This window comes from Acomys russatus, chromosome 29 (assembly GCF_903995435.1).
Source record: "Acomys russatus chromosome 29, mAcoRus1.1, whole genome shotgun sequence".
NCBI lineage: Eukaryota > Metazoa > Chordata > Mammalia > Rodentia > Muridae > Acomys > Acomys russatus.
The window spans coordinates 12,729,444-12,747,598 of NC_067165.1; the positions used below are offsets into that span (position 1 = coordinate 12,729,444).

General features: G+C 46.3%; 1 pseudogene; it reads left to right on the plus strand.

The window, feature by feature from the left end:
- The first annotated feature begins 6,513 nt into the window (after positions 1-6,513).
- Positions 6,514-7,117, plus strand: LOC127211945 (translationally-controlled tumor protein-like; annotated as a pseudogene).
- Positions 7,118-18,155: the final 11,038 nt, after the last annotated feature.

Sequence of the window (18,155 nt, forward strand, 5' to 3'; positions counted from 1 at the left end):
AAAAAAAAGAGTAGCCACGCACAGTTGACCCAGTCTTCTGCTCACACATGGACATCACAAGAGTCATCTGCTCACAGACACCATGTCTGGCAGCATATATTTTCATGATTTCTTCTCTTTTTTTTTTTTTTTCAAGGTAGGGTTTCTCTGTGTAGCCTTGACTGTCCTAGACTCACTTTGTAGACCAGGCTGGCCTCGAACTCACAGCAATCCTCCTGCCTTTACCTCCTGAGTGCTGGGATAAAAAGCGTGTGCCACCTCACCTGTCGAGAGAGAGTCTTAACACAGATTTAAATGTAAAGGTTAATAGAAAGGACATGTAGAGGTGTGGGTGTGGCTTCTCAGAGCATTGTATGTACCTCACAGTACATGTCTTTACAGTATATATATACTTTTGTTGCGCTCTGATGTTACCATTTTTGATGGGCTGTTAAAAAATTTTAGTGATGGCAGGTGGTGGTGGTGTGTGTCTTTAATCTCAGCACTTGGGAGGCAGAGGCAGGTAGATAGATCTATGTGAACTTGAGGCCAGCCTGGTCTACAAAGAGTTCTAGGACACTCAGGGTTACTAAAGAGACCTTGTCTCGCCGGGTGTTGTGACGCATGCAGAGGCAGGAGGATCTCTGTGAGTTCAAGGTCAGTCTGGTCTACAAAATGAGTCCAGGACAGCCAAGGCTACACAGAGAGACCCTGTCTTGAAAAAAAAAAAGAAAACCAAAAAAAAAGAGAGAGAGAGAGAGAGAGAGAGAGAGAGAGAGAGAGAGAGAAAGGAGAGAGAGAGAGAGGAGAGAGAGAGAGAGAGAGAGAGAGAGAGAGAGAGAGAGAGAGAGAGACACCTTGTCTCAAAAGAATAAGAAGGTTGCAGGGTGGTTCTGGACAGGATCATAACAGATAAAACCCTAGATCAGAGGGCTTTGGGGTCAGTTTGTCTTTACTATAAATAAGTTAAGAGTCTTGTTGCTGAAACTCCTAGTAAATGTCCACGAGAGAACTCAGACCAGACTTGAAGGTCATCTGTGTTCAAGCTCATTGCATTTTCACATTCTGAGCTGAAGATATCTTTATAGAAAACTAGCATTGTCTGTTTATAGGCAATCTTCATGGCAAATGTTAAATGTGCTGGAATTCTCGAGTCTCAGCCGGCAAGGGAGGAGGGGCTCCTTTTCCTTCTAGTGTCTCCATAATTTTCCCGTCTTTGGAAAACAGTTCCTGCTTTTCCTTTTGAAGTTCCTAGGGGTCCAGAGCAGGTGGTGGCATTGCTGAGTTGCTAGATGTCCTGATACAACTCACACAGTGTCACCTGAGTCATGTCCTCACCTCTTTACCCATAATTAACTCCCAAATACAAACATTATGGATTGGGAGAGTAGCAAATACAAACAAACAACTGCAGAGCAAGCCGGGCGCGGTGGAACATGCCTGTAATCCTGATGCTTAGGAAGCTGAGGCAGGAGGATCACAAGTTTGAGACTGCATGGGCTGCACAGTAAGACTCTGCCTCTAAAAACAAGTAAAAAGGAATCTGTGTGTAACAATAACAATGAAAGAAAGAGAGTGAGTTTGAGAGGGGTGGCAGCAGTATGGGGGGGTTGAGAGAAGAAAGGAAGGGGGAATGCTATGTGTAATTATATTTTAATTAAAAATATACTGTAAGTCGAGCATGGTGTTGCATGCCTTTAGTCCCAGCACTTGGGAGGCAGAGGCAGGCAGATCTCTATGAGTTTGAGCCAGCCTGGTCTACAAAAGTGAGTCCAGGACAGTCAAGGCTACACAGAAAAACTCTGTCTCAAAAAACCAAAAACCAAAATATATATATATAAGACAGGCTGAGATCCTGTCTTAAACAAAAGGTAAAATGAAGCTGGGCATCGTAGCACACAGCTTTGATCTCAGCACTTAGGCAGGCAGAGGCAGGCAGATCTCTGCGAATTCAAAGCCAGCCGGGGTTACAAAGTGATTCCAGGATTGCCAGGGCTATACAGAGAAACCTTGTCTTGAAAAACCAAAATAAAATTAAATAAATAAATAAAAAGTAAGATGAAAACAAAAACAAAACAAGACCCCACTCTCACCTCTACTTCTCCTTTTCCTCCTCCTTTTTTCGTTCTTCAAGACAAGGTTTCTCTGTGTAGCCTGGGCTGTCTTGGAACTCGCTTATAGACCAGGCTCGCCTCGAACTCCCAGAAATCCGCCTGCCTCTGCCTATCAAGTGCTGGGATTAAAGGTGTGCCCACCATACCTGGTTCCCCGACTCTCACTTCTACTCCTTGCATCTGAGACCCACGTTTTCTGACTAAAGGAAAGTGACACCATATTTTGGTCAATTTAAAATGTTTGTAGTTTGAAGACCAGTGCCCCCACCATGTCAGATGTCATTTGGCACCATCACAGTCTTCAGTAGTTGTTCCTGCTGTCCTGTCATGTAAACTAGTGAGGGATTGTGGAATAGAAACCTGCTGATGTTCTTCAGTTACCACAGAGGAAGCTCTTTGGTCGGAAAGACACTTGTATGAGCTAGGTAATAGTGAGCAAGGGATCCCCAAAGTCCAAGGATTATGGCTTTACTGGAAGCATTGCAGGTCCAGGAAGGAAAAAAATCGCACTCAGAATAAGTATTTCAGCCAACGGTAATTGCTGCACTTCTGTAATAGAAGAGGGTTTATAACCAGCCTTCTGTAAGGTGGTAGGCTGTTCCTCCAGAGAATGGCATCACATCGAAGGCTAAGTGTTGGCTCCCAATGGTGCCTGGTTGAATACTCACCTACTACTGAACCCTTTGTACAGGGTAGTACAGTCCTTGCATAACTGTCCTGCCATCAGGCCTCTGTTCATCAGCTTATTAAGCAAGATTTGCAAGAAGAATGTGCTTGGGGGAAGAGGCCGGCATCTACAGCATATGCACCATTGCTCACCCAAGTAAGAGCCTTCTTTGAAGTGGTTTCCATTTGGTGGGAATTCATGCTCTGCATTCTGAGAGCTCCATCATGTCCCTCTTCCTTGACTTTCCTCCCTGCTTACTACTTTCAAGTTACTATTTATTAATGACTATAGTTAAATGTAGTGGATGTGAACATGTTTTTGTGTTGATCCCAAGTGTGGGATGCGAAACAGACTTGTGTGAGGGTGTGTGTTGTCTGTCTGCTGGAAACAGACTTGTAAGAAGACACATGGTCCACTAGGAGAGGAACTGCCTCTTTCAGGGGCATGGTTTTTGCCAGTTGATAAACATCCTAGAGGATACACACACACACACACACACACACACACACACACGCACACACGCACGCACGCGCACACATGTGCGCGCGCCCCAAAACAAGAGGCTTGGCTTTTTTGGTCTTGCCATCGCTTCCTATCATTTGGCTGTTCATCACTCCACTTTGAGATGCTTCTAGAATGAAACACTCCATAGAATGCTTTGAGGTTTCTGGTTCTGGCTGCTGTGGTTGCAGTCACCTTCGCCGAATTGCTTGTTTGCTATTTAACAGGTCTATTGAAATCTTGAATACGAAAGTGGAATCGCTCCAAGGAACTGAGTCTAAGAAGGTCTACTTCTGTTCTGATTAACCTCTTTTCTCTCCTATCTAGGGTAGTTGGGTTGGAAGGGAGGCGTAAGCATTAAAGAACCCCAAATAAAGTAGGTTTGAGGTGGGCAGTGGTGCACACCTTTAATCCCAGCACTTGGGCGGCAGAGGCAGGCAGATCACTGTGAGTTCAAGGCCAGCCTGGTCTACAGAGTGACTTCAGGACAGCCAAGGCTACACAGAGAAACCCTGTCTCAGAAAACCAAAACAACAACAGCAAAAAAGGAGGTTTGAAAAGTTCAAAGCCGGGCTGGAGAGATGGCTCAGAGGTTAAGAGCACTCACTGGCTGCTCTTCCAGAGGTCCTGAGTTCAATTCCCAGCCACCACATGGTGGCTCACAACCAGTCTATACTGGAATCTAATGCCCTCTTCTGGCCTGCTGGCTCACATGCAGGCAGAATGCTGTATAAATAAATAAATAAATAAATATTAAAAAAAAAAAAAGAAAAGTTCAAAGCCTACAGTTAAATGTCTGTAAAGGTATATATACTTCTGTGATCTCTTTTCCAGTCTTATCAGCTAAGACTGCACAGCGACCCTTAGCCAAATGCCTAATGAGTTGCTTAAAATCATGTACATGGGAGTATTATCTGTTCAATTAGAGACACTGCGATACATCATAGCCCAAGTGAGGCGATGAAGCTTCCAGGCGATGCCGCCACTGCAGACAGATTGATCATGAGCCAGGCCTGGGGTTATGGAGGCGGCTTGCTCCTCAGAGTGCTTGTTGCACAAGCCTGAGGTTCTGACCGCGGATCCCTGCCGTTCAACTTTAATAGCCAGGACAGTAGTGCATCCTGTAATCTTGGCAGCACTGGGGGCAAAACAAGTAGATCGCTGGAGCTCACCGAGCAGCTGGTTTAGCGCGCCTTTAATCCCAGGAAGCAGAGGCAGATGGATCTCTGTGAATTCAAGGTTAGTCTGGTCTACAGAGCTAGTTCCAGGATAGCCAGGGATACACAGAGAAACCCTGTTTCAAAAAAACCAAAACAAAAAAACCCAAAGACCAAACAAAAACAAAAAAACCGAACCAAATCAAACAAAACAAAAGGCGAAGAGCTCTAACAAATAAGAATAAAACAGAAAGACAAACACGCGCGCGCACACACACACACACACACACACACACACACACACACACACACACACACACACCACCAGAAAATAAAAGAAAGTCAGGTCTGGCTTTCCCCTCCCCAGTGTAGTTGTTGACAGGCATAGACATAGGTCCCTTACCCTTGCTTGTCCCATGGGAGTCTGGATCATCACTTACATCTGTCCGACAGGTGATCAGCACATGGGGAATAGGGGCAGTGAGAACACCTAACAGTGGTTTTGTTTGTTTGTTTGTTTTGTTTGTTTTTGGAGACAGGGTTGTCCTGGACTCACTTTGTAGATCAGGTTGGCTTGGAACTCACGATGATCCACCTGCCTCTGCCTCCTGAGTGCTGGGATTACAGGTGTGCGACACTGCGCCTGGCTAACACAGTGTATGCCTACTAATAGCAGAGGCTCAATAAATAGTCACAGATTTTCATGTTTGAATAAGTGAAAGTCGAACTGGATTTTGTCTCAGGGTTACAGAAAAATCACAGCACATACTGAGAGTCCCCATGTGTTTCTCATCCAGTGTCCTCCATTGCCAGTGTCTTTCATTACTGTGATACAAAATCAAAATTAAGAAACCAGAATTTCTACAGTTTTATAAGTGACAATTTTTGTAAAGGCCAGACTTCGTTCCTATGAATGCCCTCTTTTCGTTCCAGGACCCAAGGCACCCCATCACATTGCCCTTTTCTTTTCTTTTTTTATTTTTCTTTTTAAAAAATATTTATTTATTTATAAGATATACAATGTCATCATAGATGGTTGTGAGCCACCATCCACCATGTGCCTTCTGGGAATTGAACTCAGGACCTTTGGAAAAGCAGACAGTGCTCTTAACCACTGAGCCATCTCTCCAGCCACCATACCGCCCCCCCCCCCCCCCCCCCCCCCCCCCCCCCGTTTAAAGTTAGTGTCTCACCGCTGGTCCAGACTCACCAATGTAGGCCAGGCTGGCCTTGAACTCATGACAATCCTCCTCCTGAACCTCCTAATGCACCACCATGTTGCATTTCATCGCTGTGCCTTCTCTCCGGGCTTTGATATTTCTCCGTCCCCCTTTGGTTTTTGTGACCATGACACCTCCCCTCCACCCACGGAACACCAGCAAGGTATTCTGTGGCATGACTCCCCATCTGTGTTGTCTTATGTCTTCCCGTGACTGGTGTGGGTTTACAGGTTTTTGGAAAGAGCAGTGAAGGGAAGGAAGTGTCTCTTTCATTACATCCCGGCAGGCGTTATGGAAGACTGTGACATCACCTACATTGGCGGTTCTCAACCACCGGTCACAACCCCCTTGGGCTAGCATATCAGATATTTACATTGTGAGTCATAACAGCAGATGAATTATAGTTATGAAGTATTGGGGGTCACCACAACATGAGGAAATGTGTTAAAGGACTGCAGCATTAGGAAGGTTGAGACACACTGACCTGTGCTGTTGACCTTTTGCGCTTGGCTAAGGTTGCTGTTTGCCAGGCACCCGCGTTTTACTCTGTCCTCTTTTCTCCCTGCTCTGCCTGCCCATTCACAAAGAGCGACTGAGGCTAGCTCGTGTGCAAAAGCAAGAAGGTGGTAATTAAGCTTCGCTTTTTAGAGGTTAGGACGTGTACATAGGACTCTCCTGAAAGGAGAGTAATCGCCATTTTAATTATAGCTTTGTAACAGTTTCTGTGCCTCTGAGGATCAGCTTGAGAAGCAGAACGCTTGCTTAGCATGAGTCAGGCCCAGGGTCCAAATTAAATAAAAGTTCTCTCAAAGGCTACTTTTCATTCATTGACAAAAAACGTGTCTATACATCTTCCAGAACTTAAAATTAACTCGATGAGCTTTCCTGCCCACTCTCCAGCCTCTCCCGCCCCCCCCCCCGCCCTCCCGCCCCCGCCCCCCAGCAGCTCTCGGCTGTACTGTGGTGGTTTGGCGGCTGTCCCCAGCTACCACCATGACCTTATCAGCCACAACAAGCTGCTCTCTGACATCTACCAAGACCTGGGAGATGGCAGACGGGCTGTGCCTGGAGGAGGAAGGGCAAGGTGGTCAGTAGAACAGAGCGTAACATCGATGACTCATCACTGGTGGAAATCCTTTCGCTAAAGGCGGAGGGCAAAGGTACCGGAAGTACGGTAGCCACTGGGGTTGCTATTGTCGAGAACCAACACTTAGAAGAAACTAGCTTCACAAAAGAGGCCTACAAAAAACACATCAAAGATGGCATGAAATAACTCAAAGGCAAACTCAGGAGGAGTGAAAGCTTTTGTGACTGGGGCTGCACATCCTTGCTAACTTCAGTAACTACCAGGTTTTTATTGGTAAAGACACGAATCCGAGCGGCATGGTTGCTCCCCTGGCCTCCTGTGAGGATGGCGAGGACGTTGTGACTCCATTTACGCTTTCCTTAAAGGATGGCTTAGAGGTGGAGAAACGTTAGCCAAGTGGGCAGTTACTTTGGATCTATCAGCCATCACCATAACTGGCTGGTGCTTGTGATCCATACAACACCAGGACCTAAGACAAATGGGACTGATGTCCTCTTAAGCTTTTATTTTGACCGTGATGTATTTGGAGGAGAGGCATTGTTTTTTATGGGAAAAAAAGTCATGTAGGTTGTCTTTAAATAAAGTGCATTTAGCCAGGTGCAGTGGTACACACCTGTAATCCCAGCACTCAGGGAGGCAGAGGCCAGTAGATTTCTGTGAGTTCGAGGCCAGCCTGGTCTACAAAGAGAGTCTAGGACAGCCAAGGCTACACAGAGAAACCCTGTCTCAAATAAATAAATAAATAAATAAATAAATAAATTTAAGTTTTAAAAAAATGTGTAAGCCAGGTGTGGTGGCACATGCCTTTAATCCCAGCACTTGGGAGGCAGAGGCAGGTGGATCGCTGTGAGTTGGAAGCCAGCCTGGTCTACAAAGTGAGTCCAAGACAGCCAAGGCTACACAGAGAAACCCTGTCTCAAAAAACAAAACAAACAAACAAACAAATGTGTAGCCAGGCGTGGTGGCGCACGCCTGTAATCCCAGCATTTGGGAAGCAGAGGCAGGTGGATTGCTGTGAGTTCGAGGCCAGCCTGGTCTACAAAGTGACTCCAGGACAGCCAAGGCTACACAGAGACCTTGTCTTGAAAAACAAACAAACAAACAAATGTGTAAAATAACATAAAATTGCTGGGTGTGGTGGCATACGCCTGTAATCCTAGCATCTAGGAGGGAAGAGGTAGGTGGATCTCTGAGTTCGAGGCCACTCTGGTCTACAAAAGCAAGTCCAGGACAGCCAAGCCTACACAGAGAGATCCTTTCTTGAAAAACAAAAAACAAAACAAAAAAATTTAACTTGATGAACTGGTTAGAATTACATGTAACAATTCATTAACTTAGAAGGAATGATGTCTAAGACTATGGTGTGTGTCACCTGTTGGCCAAATCTTCCATCATGTTATTGGAATTATAATGTGTTGACAAATTAGCTCAAGGATCAGTTTTGTAGCCAAATAACACAGTCTCCTGAGTCTTGAAAATCGGAGGAGGGTAAGATAAGTTCCTGCCCCAGGGAGGAACTTAGCAGAGACACAAGGCCTGAGGGTGTAACTGAATTTTGAAACATCAGAGTAAAACATAGAGAGAGAGAGAAAAAAAAAAGATTATGAAACTCAGAAGGAGGTGTGGGAAAAATGCTGATAAGGGCCCAAGCTCTCGAGAGGAGAGATTTGACCCAGCTTTGTACTACCCACTGCTGGCACAGGCAGGCGAGCAGTAAATGGAAAAGCACTGAGTAGTGACTCAAATTCTTGTCCTTAAACCTTTCATGTTCCTGTAACCCCAGCACTTGAGGGACTGAGGCAAGAAGGTAATAAATTCAAGGTCATTCTTGGCTACATAGTAAGCCTGGGCTACTGCAGACTCTGTCTCAACCAACAGTGTTGGGCCACATTATGTCAAAGGTGTGCTACATACCAGCTTCAACGGATGATTTTTGTTACTTGTTTATGTTCTCTGAAGAACTTGTCACTAGGTTTTTCATTAGTGTCAATCATATTTCACGGTTAAGATTTTTGTTGTTGTTTTTTTGTTTGTTTTTTTACATTTTTTGAGACAGAGTTTCTCGGTGTAACCCTGGCTGTCCTGGACTTGATTTGTAAACCGGGCGGGCCTTGAACTCTCAGAGATCCACCTGCCTCTGCCTCCCTGAGTGCTAGGATTAAAGGTGTGCACCACTGTGCCGGGCTGCATTTAAGTTTAAATGATGACTGAATGGTAAGTGTAATACCAATGTAAGCACATGGAAAACATGTGTAGCGGCCTTCGGAGGTGGCTGGGTCTTGGTTGGATTCCCACGCAAGGATGAGGACTGAATAGCTGCATGCAGTGAGAAGCCAGGTACAGTGCTTGCGACCTCAGTGCTGGGAAGGCAGAGGCAGGTGGATCTTCTTCAGCTTCTACTGGGAACCAACACTGTACCAAGCACTCTCTGTTCAGCCATGTGTATCTTTTGTATTTTTTTTCAGTTCTCTCCATAACTCATTAGCTTTGCCACTTTGAGCTTCCCTAGTGTGGGGCACCCTTCCTGGTCTCTGCAAAGCTTTAAATTACCCAGCAGGCCTCGGTTTAAATGTCCCCTGTTCATGGGGGTTCTTTAATCCATTAAGGCTATTGTTATGTGACCAGAGTGACAGACACTGAAGTAGCTGTCTCCTTCCAGAAAAGACCCTGAAGAACAAGTCAGCTGACACCGTCTGGCTGTTAACTCTTTCGTTCCACCTCTGCTTCTCCGATGAGGTTATGTTCTGCTCGGGTGGCCCAGTCAATCACCAAAACTGTGGCACAAACCCCCACCAATTTCTTTCCAGCATTCCAGCATGACTCCCCCCACCCCATAATCCTGCCTCATCCTTCTCCTTTCTTGGTTTAACGCAGGGTGTTTAGCAAGGAACCTTTCACTGTCATAACTTGCCTTCGGGATCTGCCTCCTGGGAGACTCAACTGCTGTATTGGTTTTGGTAGAGCTGGGATATAGAGATTGAGGGAGAGAGTTATAAAACCAGGCGGCAGAGGATGTGCCGGGCTCTGAACGCCACGTTGAGTATTGTTTTGCTTTTAGGGCAGTGGGAGTCATCACATGTTTTCAAGTAGATTGGAGTGGCATAGAGAACAGGGTCAAAGGGAAATTTGGAAACCACCCTGACTCATGTGTGGGAAGGGCTAGAGAGATGGGACATGAAGGCAGAGAGATTTGAGGTAAAACAGAGTCTAAGAAGAGGAGATAATAGCTTGGACTAGGGGGAGACCAGAGCTAGCAAGCATTTGAGAGCTATTTAAAAGGCACAATTGCAGGGGATGGAGAGCTGTATCTGTGTTAGGAGGGCTTGCTGCTCTCTCTCTCTCTCTCTCTTTCTCTCTCTCTCTCTCTCTCCTTCCCTCCCTCTCTCAAGACAGGGTTTCTCTGTGTAGCCCTGGCTGTCCTGGACTAGCCTTATAGACCAGGCTGGCCTCCAACCCACGAAGATCCACCTGCCGCTGCCTCCCTGAGTGCTGAGATCACAGGCGTGCACTTACACAAGACTGGAGTTAGGTTGCCAGGACCCCCACGAGGCAGGTTACAACCTGTGACTCTAGCTCCTGGGAATTGAATGCCTTTTTCCAGCCCCCAAGGTACCCACACACATGCATATAAGATAGATCTTATAAATATTTTTAAAACTTTGATTTACTTATTTTATCATTCTATGTGTATGGGTGTTTGACCTGCATGTATGTGTGTGTGCTTCAGAAGAGAGAATTGGAGCTGGAGTTACAGACGGTTGGGAATTAAACCTGCAAGAGGGCCGGGCGGTGGTGGCGCACGTCTTTAGTCCCAGCACTCAGGAGGCAGAGGCAGGCGGATCGCTGTGAGTTCGAGGCCAGCCTTGTCTGCAAAGTGAGTCCAGGACAGTCAGGGACACACAGAGAAACCTTGTCTCAAAAAACGAATAAAGCAAAACAAAACAAATAAAAGGTATATTGTTGAGATCACCCCGGAGAGGTGCTATGTATTGAAAGCGGTCTAGGATATTGGGCCAGGCAACCCCAGCATACAAGTTCTGACAGAGGATGAGGGGAGCAAAGGAGACATAGGCCAGCAAACATGGCCTCTAGGAAACCCGGAGAGTGTTCTCTGTTTATTTGCTTGTTTCCAGAATCCAGACAAGGTCTTGCTATGTAGCCAGGCTGAACATTATATAATAGCATGCGGTTATCTCTGTTAGGGGAGGAGGGTGTAGGCATACCAGGGGAATTCTGTTCTTCCTGCTTGTGAAAGCATTTATTCTGGTGAGAATATCTGCTCTCTGTATCCCTCTGGAATTCTCTGAATCCTTGGGAGAAGGGTAGGTCATACCTCTCTCCTTGGTGGGCCATAGGGAATTTCATCTCGCGGTCACATTGAGTCTTCAGTTAGCAATTCACATCTTATTTCTATTTCAAGGCATCTGATAACTTGACTCAAATAGATTTTAGGGAACCTAAGCCCTTACCCCAAAGCATGCTGTCTGCTCTACAGGAGCCGCTTGGACAGCTGGAGAGTTGTTGGCACGGTTGAGTCTCGCTCTCCTTCCCATCCCATTGAACGCTGGAGCCTTTTCAAGTCTGTGATGTTTAGATGGGAGCCATTGTGAGGAGCTAATGTGAACGTTCTGTTTACTCATGGCTTTCATATAATTTATTCATGCTCTTTTATGCTAGCGAAACTATTCCCATGTTATTCTAGTATTTCTAATTAACCAAAGTGAACGTCGTTGATGAGCGGCAGGGCTTCTCAGCTAAAGAATGCCTTTATGCTGAAGTCAGCACCGCTCTGGCAGCGGAGGAGGAAAGAGTCTACGCCTGCCCTCCAGTGCCGATCGGTTGCTCTACAGATCTTTACCTATTCATACCTCGAGCTTCTGGGAGAAAAGAGGTAGCCACCTTTCCTAGGTTTGAATATGTCCTCAACCAGCAAACTTCGTATTTTACATTTTGATTTTAAGGGGCTGGAATGCCGGCTCTCTGTTTAAGAGTGCTTGCTGTTCTCACAGAGGACTCGAGTTTGGTTCCCAGCACCCAAGTCAGATGGCTCACAACCATTTGCACCTCCAGCTCCAGGGAACTGACACCCTCTTCTGGACCTTGTGTGCACCAGCACTCACGTATGCATGCAGCCTCTGCACAGTCACACATACACGCATCATTAAAATAAGCCAGGCGTGGTGGCGCACGCCTTTAATCCCAGCACTCGGGAGGCAGAGGCAGGTGGAGCTCTGTGTGTTTGAGGCCAGCCTGGTCTACAGAGTGAGTCCAGGACAGCAGGGCTATTACACAGAGAAACCCTGTCTTGAAAAACCAACCCCTCCCCCCTCCCAAAAAAAGGGACGGCAGGTCTGGCTAATGTGTAATCAGCAGAAACTGGGAACAGAAGCAGAAATAGATTCTAAGGCAGGCGGAACATAACACAAAAGAATTCATTGATTTGAAGACACTTAGTATACACATCTCTATATTATATGTTAACTTGTGTAGCCTGAGGCAGCTCTAACAGTGTGGTGTCACACAGCTTGGGTCTAGAAACCTGACCCCAGCAATGAGGGAAGGAGGATAGAACCCACATGTGCATACACACAAAGAAAGATGCAGAAAACCTGGATCACAAAGGCTGTGCACGCTCCGACAGAGCCGCACTAACTTACTCTGACATTCCCTGGAGCCTCCCCCAGGTGGGTTTTTGTTGTTGTTGTTGTTGTTGGTTTTTCTTGGTTTTGCTGTTGTCTGTTTGTTTTGAGATAGCATTTCTCTGTCTAGCCCTGGCTGTCTTGGAACTCACTCTGTAGACCACAGTAGCCTTGAACTCACAGAGAGCCACCTGGCCCTGCCTTCTGAGTACTAGGATTAAAGGCGTGTGGCACCATCAGCCAGCCTTCATCCAGGTTTTCAAGTACAGCATCGTAGGAGGGTTCACTAGTCTGTAGGATCTCTGGGTCTCCATCCCTTTGGCGGTCAAATGATCCTTTCACAGAGGTTTACGTTATGATTCATAACAGCACCAAAATCACAGTTATAAAGTGTGGGGGGTGTGTCACCACAACAGGAGGGACTGCATTAAAGGGTCGCAGCATTAGGAGGGCTGAGAACCACTGTCATAGGAGGCCTCTGTCGGTGAGCAGTCTCAGGCTGCACTCAGTGATTCTGGAGGAGGAAGCTGCAGTTGCTAAGTTTTGTACATTCCTGTAAATCACTCATACTTGGACCAGAGGAAGGAGGCTTTGCTAGTTCTGAACTCACCAGGGGAAAGGCGTTGCCAATTTTCCATGTTTCTTTGATATGGCCGGCTTATGTCAAACAATACATGCTCACTCAGAGCTTCACTTGCTGAGGACCTGACTTGCTCCCTACAGGCTGGTTGAAAACTTGATTTAATAATTGACATGTGGGATTTTTTTCTGATATATATATATATATATATATATATATATATATATTTTTTTTTTTTTTTTTTTTTTTTTTTTTTGAGACAAGGTTTCTCTGTGTAATAGCCCTGGCTGGACTCGCTTTGTAGACCAGACTGGCCTCGAACACAGAGATCTGCCTACCTCTGCCTCCCGAGTGCTGGGATTAAAGACGTGTGCCACCACGCCCAGCCTAAATATATATATTTTTAAGTTAGCACACAAAATAAATAATGTGCTTCTCTATGGTGTTTTCATACACATATGCAACTTACTTTGTTCTTATTCGTCCTTCCTCCCTGCAACCCTCCCGTCTCCTGCAAGAAGTCCCTGTCTCTGCTTTCATGTTGCAAGTATTAACTCACTATTCTGGTTAGTTTAGTTTAGTTTTTGTCAACTTGACACAAGCTGGAATTACCTGAAAAGAAGAGCTTTAGTTGAGAAAATACCTCTGTCAGCTGGCCTGTGGGCAAGTCTGTGGGGCATTTTCTTGATTAATTAATTGATGTGGGACGTCCTGCCCACTGTGGGCAGTACCACCCCTACGCAGGTGGTCCTGGGCACTATGAGAAATCAGGCTGAGCAAGCCACGGGGAGAAAGCCGGTTAGCAGCCCTCCACCACGGCCTCTGCTTCAGTTCCCGTCTCCAGGTTCTGGCCATGACTTCCCTTTATGATGGATTATAACTGCAAGCTGAAGTAAACCCTTTCTCCCCCAAATTGCTTTAGGTCATGGCGTCTTATTACAATAACAGAAAGCGAACTAAGACAATCACTCTGCCTTTACTTCTGACATGTGTGTAAAGAAGATGGGGCGCCAACACTTTATAGGGCTGAAATTAAAAAAAGGGAGCCTAGAACTGGGGGAAAGTTGGAGTGGTTTATATGGCAACTGTGTATTCATTTCCCAGAAGGCAAGGATCTGTCAGAGAGAGGTGAAATAGTAAGATATTGTGGAGTGTGTTAGAGAGATCTGAGGGCGTTTTCCTTTTTTTCCTTTGTGAGACAGGTAAGCAGGCAGATGCCACCTTTGAACGGAGTCCCAGGTTTCTCTAGAAGTGATGTGTTCCTAAGCAGTGATGCCAAGTGGTAGCATTAACTGTGACAGACAAGGCAAGCAGAGATGTGGTCAGTAGTAAGGTGCTTTGGCCTTGTCTTAGTCCGCTTGGACTGTTATAAGAACTATAAGGCCGGGGTGGTGGTGCACGCCTTTAATACCAGTACTCGGGAGGCAGAGGCAGGGGGATTACTGTGAGTTCGAGGTCAGCCTGGTCTACAAAGCGAGTCCAGGACAGCCAAGGCTACAGAGAGACCATGTTTTGAAAAACAAACAAACAAACAAACAAAAAGAACTATAGGTGGGGTAATTTAAACTACAAGCATTTTTCTACATTTCTGGATGATAGGGAATCTAAGATCAAGATGCCACAGATTTGATGTCTAGTCAGGTCCACTTTCTGGTTCATAGATGGCCGTCTTTTTTTCTATGTCCTGCCATGGCAGAAAACCCGGAGAGGCTACCTAGGGTCCCCACCGTTAGTGGATCAATCTCATTCATGAGAATGTAATCCTTAGGACCTAGTCACTCCCAAAGGCCCTACCTCTTACTTTTTCTAACATGTATTTGTTTGTGTCTGTGCACATGTTCTCATGTGTGTGGATGTCAGAGGACAACTTACAGAAGTCAGTTCTGTTTTCCCACCGTGTGAGCCCCAGGGAGTGAGCCTAGGTCACCAGGCTTAGGAGCAATGCCTTTACCCACTGAGCTGTCTTGCTAGCCTGTACCCACTCCCTAATACCATAACATCACAGGTTAGGGATTTAACATACGATTTTCCCCCCAGAGTATGACAATAAGCGTTCATTTTTTAGCAGGTCTATAGCTAATTGGTCATGTTGCCCTTGGCATGAAGGCAATGAGCAATCTGTGCTATTGGGCCCAAACCTGACTTGACTTACCATGCAGGTGAGTTATGCATCCTCGCTCCGTTTAGATTTAAGCCAGTTCGTAAACACAAGCCCCTTGGCTGAGTGGGAGGATTATTCCTGTCCAGGAGTGGTCTACAGCTGTGCTGCAAGAACGCATCATAAAGCTTCATCTCGTAGTCTCCATGAGGACCTGTAGCCCCTTACCACAGCCTGTGTGCTGGAGAGCGGCAGCATCCACACTGTGAGGCATTTACAGACGCCGCTCTAAACCAGTCCTGGGGGGTGAAAATGACGCTGCGGTTCACAGCTGGGGCTGTTGATGGTGGTGGTGGGCAGTGGAGCTTCTTCAGCTTAACGTGCGACTAGCTGGTCATTACACACATCGTGTGGTCATTTCCTCAATCACATAACATGATGGTGAGGATGGTGAGGGTCACTGGGGCAGAAAGGTCTAATCCTATTAAAATGTTTGACCAGGAGCATCACAGGTACTTATGTCACCATCAAAGGCTTGAAACAAGCTGGGGCACTGGCATCTGTCCCTTCCACAATCCAGCAGATCTGTTTGGCCCTGGTAGATGTTGGGTGGGTCTTGAAGACTGACTGCAGATAGTCAGGAGAGAAGAAAAAAACATGGTTCCCTTTATTATTATTATTTTTTAAGATTTTATTTATTTATTTTATGTATGAGTGTTCCATCTGCATATATACCTGTATGCCAGAAGAGGGCATCAGATTCTGGTATAGCTGGTTGTGAGCCACCATATGGTTACTGGGGATTGAACTCAGGACCCCTGGAAAAGTCCCTGGTTCCCTTATTTTTATACTACTTATTAGAGGTTAAATTTATAGTTGCTTTTTAAAAATCTTTGAGCCAGCTGGGCGTGGTGGCGCATGCCTTTAATCCCAGCACTCGGGAGGCAGAGGCAGGTAGATCTCTGTGAGTGCGAGGCCAGCCTGGTCTACAAAGTGAGTCCAGGACAGCCAAGGCTACACAGAGAAACCTTGTCTAGAAAAACAAAACAAAATAACAACAACAACAACAAAACAAAAAACTAAACAAAGCCAAACCAAAAACTTTGTAGAATTGAATTCATGTAGTTGTTTAAGCAGCAGGGCAATGAGAGAGTCCATGTTTGAGTTTGAGGGGTAATTAGCTAAGCAAATTACGTGCATAATCACTACTTGGGCTATGAATCTCCCTATTCTATGGACAGGGTGAGTAGTTCAACTACACGTGGAAACACTTTATTTTCTGGAGGTTTGAATGTGTGCATAAAGAAGCCAAAGGGATGGACGGACTCTAGGTTACTGACAATCCTCCTCAGAGCCCAGAGTACCCTCCTGAGTTCTGGAGTTGGACATTGTCAGCATTTCTGCCTTGTCAGCTGGACTAATGTTTATTAGTCTTTTTAATAGAGCCCTCGGATGCTGAAAGGCAATAAGAGAAAGATACATCATTTCCTGGTTCCAGTGAGCTGGGTTTTGACATCACGAAAGCGGCCTTGCAGTGCTTACCTCAGCAGCTCTCAGGGACCAATTGTGACCTGCATCCTTCATCATCCGTGCTTCTCTGCTCCCTAGCAAGTTGCTCCTGCTGCTGTTACAACCGACCTGTGACATTCACGGTGGAGGACTCCACCAGTCAGATCCTGCTCGGCTGCATGGTTTGGTAAGTTTCTCTGTCATCTGATGAGCCAGTCCCAGGAACCCGCTCTGATCTGCACCAAGTCCAGCAGCCCTCTGTAGGAGAACCTGAACTCATTTCTCATTTGAGTTTTAGCATCTGCATCTCTGTCAACAGGACTGGAGTGTCCCCAAGCAAGCAGGATTGGTGGGAGAGAGCAGAGGGCTTTCGAGAGATGACTGTAAATGAAGACGTGTGGCACATAGGGCTGGAAATTAGACTTCCTAAAGAGTGGTGATGGAGCTGGGTGATAGAGCTGGGTGATGGAGCTGGGTGATAGAGCTGGGTGTGGTGGCGCACGCCTCTAATCCCAGCACTCGGGAGGCAGAGGCAGGCGAATCACTGTGAGGTCAAGTCAGCCTGGTCCAGTACAGCGAAGGGTACACAGATAAACCTTGTCTCGAAAAACCAAAAGACAAAACAAAAGAGTGGTGATGGTAGAGGTTGTGTATGGGAGTGTCCTTCTTGACCACAGCTTGTTCCAGCCCTCTATAATCCCTCTGGAATAATACCCATGCCTTCTAGAAAGGATCCCATGAAAGAGCATCATTCTGGTGGCCCACTGGCTTTGCTGAGCTGCCAATCCCAGCAAGCAGTGGGATGCTGGGTTTGGGACACAGACAATGCTATCTGGGAATGTGGAATCCAACAGACTGTTGGTGATTACAGACAGATCACAGACAGAGAGCAACAGCAGAAGGAACAGAAGCCACAGAGGGGAGTGTTCTCTTCCATGACTGTACACACACTTCTGCTTTAGTTACAGTGTTTGGGTGTCTACTATCAAATCTTGTGTGTGTGTGTGTGTGTGTGTGTGTGTGTGTGTGTGTGTTTGTAGATAGAGTTTCTCTGTGTAGCCTTGATTGTCCTGGACTCAATCTGTAGACCAGACTGGCCTTGAACTCAGAGGTCCGCCTGCCTCTGCCTCCCAGAGTGCTGGGATTACAGGCATGCGCACCGCACCCAGCCTTGCTTTTGTTTTTTTCAATTGAATTAAACTAGTTACTGTTGTGGATGATGTGTGAGGGTAAGCGCCACTCGTGGGCCCCTCTGCATGTGGGGGTCAGAAGGCAGCTTTTAGTAATTGGTTTTCTCCTTCACTGTGAAATCTGGGGGTCAGACACGGGTTGTCAGGTTTGCATACCAAGTGCAAATGTGAGAGCCAGAGAGCCTCTCTAGTGGCCTGCAGAGTGCCGTCGTCTCATGTGTTAGTAGGTAGAAAAAGGTGCAGATGGATCGAAGGATTGACAGCGTGGCTGGCTTAATGAATAGTCAAACAAGGCAGATGTCCACTTCCAAGTCCAGATCCTGTGAGCAACCCTGTGACCCTAACATGCAGGAGATAGGGACAGGGGGATACCCTTGAAGGCTTGGCTCCCTGGTTTTCCACAGCCCATAGAAA